The sequence below is a fragment of the Bos indicus x Bos taurus genome, chromosome 10 (genome assembly GCF_003369695.1).
Source record: "Bos indicus x Bos taurus breed Angus x Brahman F1 hybrid chromosome 10, Bos_hybrid_MaternalHap_v2.0, whole genome shotgun sequence".
Taxonomy (NCBI): Eukaryota; Metazoa; Chordata; class Mammalia; order Artiodactyla; family Bovidae; genus Bos; species Bos indicus x Bos taurus.
The window spans coordinates 3,916,922-3,929,283 of record NC_040085.1 but is presented as its reverse complement, the minus strand read 5'-3'; positions in this window follow the sequence as shown (position 1 = coordinate 3,929,283).

Below are 12,362 nucleotides of genomic sequence, written 5' to 3'. Positions count from 1 at the left end.
TGTTCAGAATGAACTTTGCCCTTATATCCAAACATGCCTTACAGTTTCTAATGATATCTTTGCAATATTTGACAAGGACAAACACTTGATGTTTATATATGATAGTGGAAATGTACTTTGTAGACTTAAAAATTCAGTGTGAAAACTGTGTTTAAAAATGAAAAGCATTAGAGAAACCGAAGGAAAACAGAAATGTTAACAGTAGTTATCTGTTGATGTTAGAGTTAGGTCTTGCTTTTATTTTATTCATTATGCTTTACTGTGCCAAAATTTCTTTACAGTGGGAACATACTTTAAAATAATGAAAACATTACTTTTAAAAGTGTATAACATGACAATAAATAACATAAAGAACAACTAAAAAGTATGAAATAAAGTTCAGAAACTTTTACCTAAATACATAAAAGGTTTGTATGTGGAACAACACCTCTATTTGAACAAATGAAGAGAGGGAAATTACTGCAGTAAATGATGATTTAATACAAATAAAATGATGTACACAAGATAAAACTGAAAAAGCAGAGAAGTCCTTTTGCTTCAGGTAATTGTCTAGAATGGAAAAAAAAAATGAATGCATATATTGTAATGCAAATGATCTATTATTTCACTTGTCCACCAAGAATGAGGCATGAGTTATTGTAGGCATTCTTCACAGTGCCTAGATTTTTGATCATGACAGGGTTGGACTATATGAGTAGGTAATAGTTCAGTATTTTAATGCATTAACTACTCATAGTCTTAACCAGGGGATTTTAGATTGAGCCTGGCTAGGGTGGCTCAGACTGTAAAGAATCTGCCTGCAATGCAGGAGACCTGGTTTCAATCCCTGGGTTAGGAAGATCCCCTGGAGAAGAGAATGACTGTCCACTCCAGTACTCTTCCTGGAGAATGCCATGCACAGAGGAGTCTGGCGGAACATGGTCCATGGGGTCACAAAGAGTCAGACACGACTGAGCAACTAACACTTTCACACAGGACTTCAGAGGAGGCCCTAGTGGTAAAGAATCCACCTGCCAATGCAGGAGACATAAGAAATGCAAGTTCCATCCCTAGGTCGGAAAGATCCCCTGGAGAAGGAAATGACAACCCACTGCAGTATTCTTGCCTGGGAAATCCCATGGACAGAGGAGCCTGGTGGTCTATAGTTCATGGGGTCACAAAGATTCAGGACCGAAGCACCTTGGCACAGGGTTTAACAAAGAAGTTGTGGTGGCGGGTACCAGGCGCTAGGGGGCGGTATCAGTGCTCGACAATTAAAAACTGAAAACAGCCATTCTCAATTTCAGTTTGTCCACCTTCAACAAAATTTAGGATAGATTTTAAACTAGCAGCGATTAATTTTAAAATGAATTGCAAATTTTCAGTAGATAATATAGACACCTGGCAAAAATTTAAAAGTCTTTCCCCAGTTGCTGTTCCCAGGTCAAGGCGTCCCTGGAGATAACCACTGTTATCTGTTAACTATTCTTCCAGAATCCTATGTGTATCTAAGTGTACACATGTATCCACAAATATTTGTATTTAAATGAGGGGAATTTAGTTTATTTAGACAACTGTCCACTTTCACCTTTTCTAAAATGACTAATAAACAGCTGTTGAAATACTTTTGTTTTTCTTCAGCTTCTCAGTTTGTTCTACCTCACCCCCACCCCGCCCCCGCCCCGCCACCACTCCAATTAGGTCAATTAAAAAAAATTCATGAGCCTACGAATTCCTGTAATAGCTAATAGTATCCACAAGGCACTTGGTGCTTACAATGGGCCAGGCACTACATTAAGCCTTTTATGCATATAATGTTATTTACTCCTCACAATTCTGTGAGGTAGACACCCCCTCTTTGTCCTTAAGAAGCATGAAGTCGGGGAGATATAGAAAGGTTATTGGTGTGATCGCTGAAGGCCTTGTGCCCCATTTCCAAAGTACCAAGTGCTGAGGTGGCTGGAGGCCACCTGGGGAGTGAGTTCTGTGGTAGCTGTTCTTGGGAAGCTGCCCATGTTCTCTGTTCTCTGCTGGAGCAATGAGATGAAGAAAATCATACAGCATTGAAGTCTTCCGCCTCCTATGAAGACATTTGGCTTCAGTCCAAATGGTAAATATTCATGATGTTTGAAACAGCATGATACGTAGCTGTATGATCTTACATAAAAATGGATGCTTAGTTGTGAAAAGGCACAAATGAGACCTAGAGAGGACACATCAGATGGTAACCTGCTTGTGATTATGAATGACTTCATTTTTTGCTTCTTGTGTTTTTTGGTTTCCTATTATGCATATGTTAACTTTTAAGAAATAAATGTTGTTTTAAAAACTTACACACACACACACACAAAAATCCTGAAGAGAAAGAGGAGGGTTAGAGTTGAAGGTCCACTCTCCTACTTTTATAACCTCAAAAACAGAGGTCATGGTTCTGTCTCCAGCTCTAACGCTTTGCTCTGCTTATAACGCCATGCATTCATTTAACAGACACTTAAGGCCTGTTCATGTTCATGCGTGCTCAGTCGAGTCTGACTCTTTGGGACCCCATGGACTGTAGCCCACCGGGCTCCTCTGTCCATGGAATTTTCCAGGCGAGAATACTGGAGCAGGTTGCCATTTCCTACTTCAGGGGATCTTCCTAATCCAGGGATAGAATTTGTGTCTCTTGCATCTCCTGCATTGGCAGTCAGATACTTTACCACTGGGAAGCTCAATTTATACAATGTTTCAAAGACCAAGGTTGGGGGTAAAGGACATTTCCTCCTTTTCCCCAAGGGGAAAATAGATTTCATCTTGTGTAAGAGTTAAAATGTCCCCTTTATCAATATGCAGATGAAAAAAATGTCAGGACTTTTCATTCCATTCAATTTGGATCATCTTTAAAATGAAAGTGGCTTTTCATAGAGCTTTTTAGACTAAAAATGTTTTAGCCTTTAAACCATTGAACACATTTTATGTTTTAACATCATGTAGAACAGTGTTTGCAAACTGGTGACATAGAAATGGGGCCAGCTTCTATGTTTCCTTTGGCAAGGTCAGTGTTGTTTGTTTTTTAATAGAATGTGGATTCCTTTATGTGGCGCCTTCCCGTTTGCCAGTCTGATCCACACCCGGTTAGTTGTTCTACTTTCAGAGATTTGTTCGTGTACTCACCTTACCTGGAAGGCATATGAGGTTTTGACCTCTGCTATAAACAGAAGGAATATGGCTGCTGCTGCTGCTGCTGCCAAGTTGCTTCAGTCGTGTCCGACTCTGTGCGACCCCATAGACGGCAGCCCACCAGGCTCCCCTGTCCCTGGGATTCTCCAGGCAAGAACACTGGAGTGGGTTGCCATTTCCTTCTCCAATGCATGAAAGAGAAAAATGAAAGTGAGGTCGCTCAGTCGTGTCTGACTCTTTCCGACCCCATGGACTGCAGCCTACCAGGCTCCTCTGTCCGTGGGATTTTCCAGGCCAGAGTACTGGAGTGGGGTGCCAGAAGGAATATTAGGGATTATCAAATATATGTGAGATGTCCTTTGGTCCAAGTTCTCCCAAATAGCCCCCAAACCGAAAGTTTCACTTTCCTTACATTTTTTCATTGCCACTAATCTCAGTTACTTTTTTGTTGCCACTGCTGGGGATCATCATAAAGGGTTGATAAGAGTGGGCTTTTTACCTAAAACTCTCTTCCCTGGGTACACAGCCATTCCTCATTTTATCTTTTCTGGTAGTCCAGCTGGTGCCAGCATAACTCAGGAATTAGGGAGCCAATCCTCTGCACAGTTGAAAATCTGCCTCCTTATCAGCAGTTCCTCTGTATCCATGATTCAGCATCCTCAGATTCAACCACCAGCAAGTTGAATATTTGTTGTTTAGTTGCTAAGTTGTGTCTGACTCTTTGCGACCCCATGGACCGTAGCCCTCCAGGCTCCTCTGTCCATGCGATTTCCCAGGCAAGAATACTGGAGTGAGTTGCCATTTCCTTCTCCAGGGGATCTTCCCGACCCAGAGATGGAATCCGAGTCTCCTGCATTGGCAGGTGAATTCTTTAACACTGAGCCACCTGGGAAGTGAAATTCCATCTTACTGTAGTATTTGCTATTAAAAAAAATCCATGTATAAGTGGACCTGTGCATTTCAAACCTGTGTTGTTTAAGGGTCGTCTGAGCTTCATTCCCTCCGCCCATTGCAGTGGCCGCACTCAACATGATCCCAGGACAGTTAACCCACATCACACAGTTCCTCCCCTTCTAAGGGCCCTGTTTACTTATTTAAAATTCAAGTTAAAGCCAGGTGACTTCTCAGATTCTTTTCTTGCAATTGGCTTAGCATATGCTTAGGGCAAAAACCAGCCTTTTCCCATGTTCTTCTTTTTTTTTTTTTTTTTGCATTCCTCTTGTAATCAGCAAGCACTTGCTTGAGCTGGCTAGGAGGATACCTCTGGCTCCTATTCCTGCCTTCAACTTCTGCCCATTCCTAGTTTCTGGAGAAATAGTGGTTTTCATTTTTGCTGGACTGTTCAGAGCTTATTTCCACCACAGGTAAAAATGCTTCTCTCAGAGCTCACACATCTGCCAACTTGCTCAGTTTCCTGGATTCCACAGAGAAACCCTGTAGCCAGTGTTCCTGTAAATTCTGGACACCCCCAGTCTCCCAGACTGTCCTCCCAGTATAATTGCTTCCCAAGTTCTATTTCTAGCTCTGAAATTTTCTCTCCTCTCCTGCCTTTCCTTCAATGCCTTCTAATGGCATAATTAGCCAGTCTTCTTCAGTCAAGTGCCCTTTTCCTCTTTTTCTTTAAAAAAAGAAAACCCAGAAACTATAACTTATGAGCACTTACTATGTGGAGTTTGCTGTGCTAAGTGCTTCATAGGCATCGTGTAATCTTTACAGTAACCCCAAGAGGTAGGTATTTTGCCATTCCCATTTTATTGATGACAATACTGAGGCACACAGGTTAAATGGGAACCTTCCCAAGATTATGCCAATAAGAAGCGCAGAACTGAGAGGAGGACTGCAGCCCAGGCCAAATGACATCAGAGATCATGGTCTTTAAAGAGACTTTATTCTTCCTTTTTAGTAAACTGTTTTTCTGAAAATAACTCCCCAAACTCTTTATAACCTCATCCAACTCATGGCCCTTCCCACTCACCTGACCCAGCACAGAGGTCCCTTCCCTGATCAAGAGAAGTTTAGATTCACTGGACATACAATTAGTTACTGACAGAAAACAGTCTGCCCCGTTCAGGCTATCATCCACATGATGACTCTTAGATTGTGTGTAATCCCTGGCTTGTCCAGTCATAGTGAAACTTTGATGTTTTAAGTGGGTACGGGAAAAGGAATACCATAATTCCTGAGATAGGCAATCTAACCTTGATTTCCTTCATCTTTGAAAGATCAGTAAGACTTCATTTGCTTCTTTGAATGGGAGAAGCTGGAGCAGAGGCCAAAGATTCCCTTTTCCTGTGGGGCTGGCATGTGATGTTTATATGGCCCATCAGCTCCCACACAATTCCTGATTTAGGAGTCATACTCTGGGGACAACCCCATGTCTTGGTCTAGACCCTTCAGGGGAAATACTCACCAGGTTGGTGGGTGTGCGGCATGAGAAGGGAGACATGGTGGCATAAAGAAAATGTCGTGGGTGTTGGGGTGAGAGTGGTATCCAGCCCAGGAAGTATTAGACATGAGGACCTCGCTGAGGAGTTTATATTTGATGGGAAACTCTTTTGGACTAGACCAAAAGATTCCCTTCCCTTTTTCTTTCTTACAAAAGAGCATGCTGTTTTCTCTTTTCTGTTTCCTATTGGTTTGCACATCACTGTTTTATTCATCAGTTGATTCTGAAGAGGATTTGGTGAGGGTTTTTAGCTTGGTGATGATAGTAGAAATCTTTGTCCATGTAAAGCATTTTTTGGGTACAAGCTGGTATATGACTTTAGTTTAAATGCAAGAAGGTAAAGTGGTTGTCTGAGGAGGCCTTAAAAATAGCTGAGAAAAGAAGAGAAGTGAAAGGCAAAGGAGAAAGGGAAAGATTTACCCATTTGAATGCAGAGTTCTAAAGAATAACAAGGAGAGATAAGAAAACCTTCTTAAGTGAACAATGCAAAGATATAGCGGAAAACAAAGAATGGGAAAGACTAGAGATCTCTTCTAGAAAATTGGAGATACCAAGGGAACATTTCATGCAAAGATGGCCACAATAAAGGACAGAAATGGCCAGGACCTCACAGAAGAAGAGGTGACAAGAAATTAGAAAAGAATTGTACAAAAAAGGTCTTAACGACCACACACGATGTTATGGTCACTCACCTAGAGCCAGACATCCTGGAATGTGAAGTCAAGTGGGCCTTAGGAAGCACTACTACAAGCAAAGCTAGCGGAGGTGATGGAATTCCAGTTGAGCTATTTCAAATCCTAGAAGATGATGCTGAGAAAGTGCTGCACTCAATATGCCAGCAAATTTGGAAAACTCAGCAGTGGCCACAGGACTGGAAAAGGTCAGTTATCATTCCAATCCCAAAGTAGGGCAATGCCAAAAAATGTCCAGACTACTGTTTAATTGCACTCATTTCACACATTAGCAAGGTAAGTTCTTGCTAACGTACCTCCAAATCCTTCAAGCTAAGTTTCAACAGTACATGAACCTCCAGATGTACACAGTGGGTTTAGAAAAGGCAGAGGAACCAGAGATCAAATTGCCAACATCCTTTGGATTATATAAAAATCAAGGGAATTCCAAAAAGACATATACTTCTGCTTCTGCATTGATTATACTAAAGCCTTTGATTACACTATGTGAATCACAAAAAACTGGAAAATTCTTAAGAGATGGGAATACAAGACCACCTTACCTGCTTTCTGAGAAACCTGTATGCAGGTCAAGAGGCAAAAGTTAGAACCAGACATGGAACAACGAACTGGGTCAAAATTGGGAAAGGAGTATATCAAAGCTGTATATTGTCACCCTGCTTGTTTAGCTTATATGAACAGTACATCATGTGAAATGCTGGGCTGAATGAAGCACAAGCTGGAATCAAGATTGCCTGGAGAAATACCAACAACCTCAGATATGCATCTGATATCACTCTAATGACAGAAAGCCAAGAGGAATCAAAGAGTTTCTTGATGAGGGTGAAAGAGAAGAGTGAAAAAGTTAGCTTAAAACTCAACATTCGACAAATGAAGATCATGGTATCTGGTTCCATCACTTCATGGCAAATAGACGGGAAAAAGTGGAAACAGTGACAGACTTTATTTTCTTGTGCTCCAAAATCGTGGAGAACACTGACTGGAACCACAAAACTAAAAGATGCTTGCTGCTTGGAAGAAAAGCTGCGACAAACCTAGCCAGTATATTAAAAAACAGAGACATCACTTTCCTGACAAAGGTGTAGTTTTTCCAGTAGTCATGTATGGATGTGAGAGGTGGATCATAAAGAAGGCTGAGCACTGAAGAACTGATGCTTTCAAATTGTGGTGCTAGAGAAGACTCTTGAGAGTCCCTTGGACTGCAAGGAGATCCAACCAGTCAATCCTAAAGGAAATCAGTCCTGAATATTCATTGGAAGAACTGAAGCTGAAGCTCCAATACTTTGGCCAGCTGAAGGAAAGAGTTGACTCATTGGAAAAGACCCTAATGCTGGGAGAAATTGAGGGCAAGAGGAGAAGGGGTTGACAGAGGATGAGATAGTTCAATGGCATCACCAACTCAATGGACATGAGTTTGAGCAAACTCTGGGAGATAGTGGAGGACAGGGAAGCCTGGCGTGCTACAGTCCATGGGGTTGCAAAGAGCTGGGCAAAGACAGTGACTGAACAACAAAAATATCATCATCAGTGCACAGCCCTCAGTTAACTTAGGAAAGTAGTAACATATTTCTAAGTAGTAAAAGTCTTATCATCCTCCAGTTTCTGAACCTCAGGATTACAGGAACCTATATGTTTTTCAAATTAATATGTGCATATAATAGGAACCAAAAAGAGTAAAGCAAGGGATACATTACAAATAAAATTCTCTCTAATTTATTCTTCCCTGGTTTCCACTTTTCTTGGTTTTTATAACCTACCCAGCTTAAAGAATTTTAAAAAGAAGCTGGCACTTTCAGAAACGAGCTCCCAGCCATACAATTACAAATAAACTAGAGTAACTAACAAGAAAAATAGAAAATGTTGGGAAGGATGGGGAACCAGAGAACTCTCATCTCTGCTGGTTCAGTTCTGTTCAGTCATTCAGAAGTGTCCAGCTCTTTGCAACCACATGGACTGTATCACGCCAGGCTCCCCTGTCCATCACCAACTCCCAGAGTTTGCTCAAGCTCATGCCCATCAAGTCAGTGATACCATCCAACCATCTCATCCTCTGTCGTTCCCTTTTCTTCCTGTCTTCAATCTTTCCCAGCATCAGACTCTTTTCAAATGAGTCAGCTCTTCACATCAGGTGTTCAAAGTATTGGAGTTTCAGCTTTAGCATCAGTCCTTCCAATGAATATTCAGGACTGATTTACTTCAGAATGGACTGGTTGGATCTCCTTGCAGTCCAAGGGACTCTCAAGAGTCTTCTCCAACACCACAGTTCTAAAGCATCAATTCTTCGGCGCTCAGCCTTCTTCACAGTCCAACTCTCACATCCATACATGACTACTGGAAAAACCATAGCCTTGACTAGACAGACCTTTGTTGGCAAAGTAATGTCTCTGCTTTTTAATATGCTGTCTAGGTTGGTCATAGCTTTTCTTCCAAGGAGCAAGCATCTTTTAATTTCATGGCTGCAGTCACCATCTGCAGTGATTTTGGAGCCTGCAAAAATAAAGTCTCTCACTGTTTCCATTGTTTCTCCATCTGTTTCCCATGAGGTGATGGGACTGGATGCCATGATCTTAGATTTCTGAATGTTGAGTTTTAAGCCAACTTTTTCACTCTCCTCTTTCACTTTCATCAAGAGGCTCTTTAGTTCTTTGCTTTCTGCCATAAGGTGGTGTCATATGGGTATCTGAAGTTATTATCTCCCAGCAATCTTGATTCCAGCTTGTGCTTCATTCAGCCAAGAATTTCGCATGATGTACTCTGCATATAAGTTAAATAAGCAGGGTGACAATATACAACCTTGATGTACTCCTTTTCTGATTTGGAATAAGTCTGTTGCTCCATGTCTAACTGTTGCTTCTTGACCTGCATACAGATTTCTCAGGAGGCAGGTAAGGTGGTCTTGTATTCCCATGTTGTGAAGAATTTTCCACAGTTTGTTGTGATCCACACAGTCAAAGTCTTTGTTGGAGACAATAAAGCAGAAGTAGATATTTTTCTGGCACTCTCTTGCTTTTTCGGTAATCCAACAGATGTTGGCAATTTGATCTCTGGTTCCTCACCTTTTCTAAATCCAGCTTGAACATCTGGAAGTTCTAGGTTCATGTACTGTTGAAGCCTTGCTTGGAGAATATTTAGCACTACTTTGCTAGCATGTGAGATGAGTGCAATTGTGCAGTAGATTGAATATTCTTTGGCATTGCCTGTCTTTGGGACTGGAATGGAAACTGACCTTTTCCAGTCCTGTGGCCACTGCTGAGTTTTCCAAATTTGCTGGCATCTTGAGTGCAGCACTTTCACAGCATCATCTTTAGGATTTGAAATAGCTCAACTGGAATTCCATCACCTCCACTAGCTTTGCTTGTAGTGATGCTTCTTAAGGCCCATTTGACTTTGCATTCCGGGGTATCTGGATATAGGTGAGTAATCATACCATCATGGTTATCTGGGTCATTAAGATCTTTCTTATATAATTCTTCTGTGTATTCTTGCCACCTCTTCTTAATATCTTCTGCCTCTGTTAGGTCCATACCATTTCTGTTCATTATTGTGCCCATCTTTGCATGAAATGTTCCCTTGATAATCTCTAATTTTTTTTGAAGAGATCTCTAGTCCTTCCCATTGTATTGTTTTTCTCTATTTCTTTGCATTGATCATTGAGAAAGGCTTTGTTATCTCTCCTTGTTATTCTTTGGAACTCTGCATTCAAATGGGTATATCTTTCCTTTTCGCCTTTGCCTTTAGCTTCTCTTCTTTTCTTTGCTATTTGTAAGGCCTCCTCAGACAACTGTTTTGCCCTTTTGCATTTCTTTTTTTTAGGAATGGTCTTGATCATTGCATCCTGTACAGTGTCAAGAATCTCCGTCAATAGTTCTTAATGCACTCTAGCAGATCTAATTCCTTGAATCTATTTGTCACTTTCACTATATAATCATAAGGGATTTAATTTAGGTCATACCTGATTGGTCTAGTAGTTTTCCCTACTTTCTTCACTCTAAGTCTAAATTTTGCAATAAGGAGTTCATGATCTGAGCCATAGTCAGCTCCTGGTCTTGTTTTTGCTGACTGTATAGAGTTCCCCATCTTCAACTGCAAAGAATATATAATCAATCTGATTTTGGTATTGACTCTCTGGTTATGTTCATGTGTAGAATTGTCTCTTGTGTTGTTGGAAAAGGGTGTTTGCTATGACCAGTGCATTCTCTTGGCAAAACTCTATTAGCCTTTGCCCTGCTTCATGTTGTACTTCAAGGCCAAGCTTGCCTGTTACTCCAGGTATCTCTTGACCCCCTACTTTTGCATTCAGTCTTCCCTATGATGAAAAGGACATCTTTTTTTGGTGTTAGTTCTAGAATGTCTTGTAGATCCTCATAGAAGAGTACAACTTCAGCTTCTTCGGCCTTAGGGGTTGGGGCAGAGACTTGGATTACTGTGATACTAAATGGTTTGCCTTGGAAACTAACAGAGATCATTCATTCGTTTTTGAGATTGCACCCAAGTATTGTGTTTCAGACTCTTTTGTTGACTCTGAGGGCCACTCCATTTCTTCTGAGGGATTCCTGCCCACAACAGTAGATATGATGGTCATCTGAAATAAATTTGCCCATTCCAGTCCATTTTAGTTCACTGATTCCTAAAATGTCAATATTCACTCTTGCCATCTCCTGTTTGAGATGGCAAACACTTCCAATTTACCTGGATTCATGGACCTAACATTCCAGGTTCCTATGCAAAATTGTTCTTTACAGCATTGGACTTTACTTCCATCACCAGTCACATCCACAACTGGGTGTTGTTTTTGCTTTGGCTCCATCTCTTCATTCTCTCTAATTATTTCTCCACTCTTCTCCAGTACCATATTGGGCACCTATGGACCTGGGGAGTTCATCTTTCAGTGTCGTATCTTTTTGCCTTTTCATACTGTTCCTTGCTGGTAAGAGTACAAATTGGTACAACTCTTTAGGAAAAATGTTTGGCAGTATCTTTTGGAGCTGCACATATCTGTATCAAGCAATTTCGTTCCTGGGTGAAACATGTATAATTGTTCCTCAAAAGAAATGTACAAAATGTTCACAGCAGCCCATTCATAAAAGGCCCAAAGTGGGAACTGCCCATTGATAACAGAGTGGATAAAGGAATTGTGACACACTTACACTGCGGCATTCTATACGTAAAGTGAATGATTCACTTGTAACTACGTGCAACAAAGTGGATGAATGTCACACTGTTGTGTAAAAGAATCCAGACACAAAAGGGCATTATTGTAAGATTACATGTATATTGTGTACAGAAGCAGGAAAATGAAACTGTGCTCTTAGAAGTCACGATATTTGTTACCCTAGAGGAAGCGGGGAGCGACAGGAAAGGCAGGGAGTACTTTTGGGTTGCTGGTAATGTTTTAGTTCTTGGATATTAGTGCTGTGGGCACCATGAACTTTGCCCATACAAAATGACAACCTTGGTAAATGTTGTGTGTTCTGCCTATTACAACTGATTTGCCATTACCCATCTCTCTCCCTCTCCTTGGGCTTCCCTATTCCCTGAGACACAACAATACTGAAATTAGGCCAATTAATAACCCTGCAACGGCCTGTAAGTGTTCAAGTGAAAGGAAGAGTCACGTATCTCTCAACTTAAATGAAGTATCTTGGTTTAAGCAGAGATAGGCTGAAAGCTAGACCTCTTGCATTAAACAGTTAGCCAAGTTGTAAATGCAAAGGTAAAGTTCTTAAGGAACTTAAAATGGCCCCTCCAGTGAACTCACTATAAGAAAGTGAAACAGCCTTATTTATTATAAGATATGGAGAAAGTTTTAGTGGTCTGGACAGAAGACCAAACCAGCTACAACATTTCCTTAAAGGAAGATCTAATCCAGAGCAAGGCTCTAATTATTTAAGTGCATTCCCTTTGTCGTGTACTCTCTACTACCATCCCTTTCTAGAACTTCTCGAACCTTTAAAAATATCTTCTCAAACTGAAACTCAGTACCCATTAAACAATTAATCCCCATTTTGACCTTCCCTCATTTCCTGGACCATTCTATTTTCTGCCTCTATGAACTTGACTACTCTGGGAACCCTATATAAGTGGGA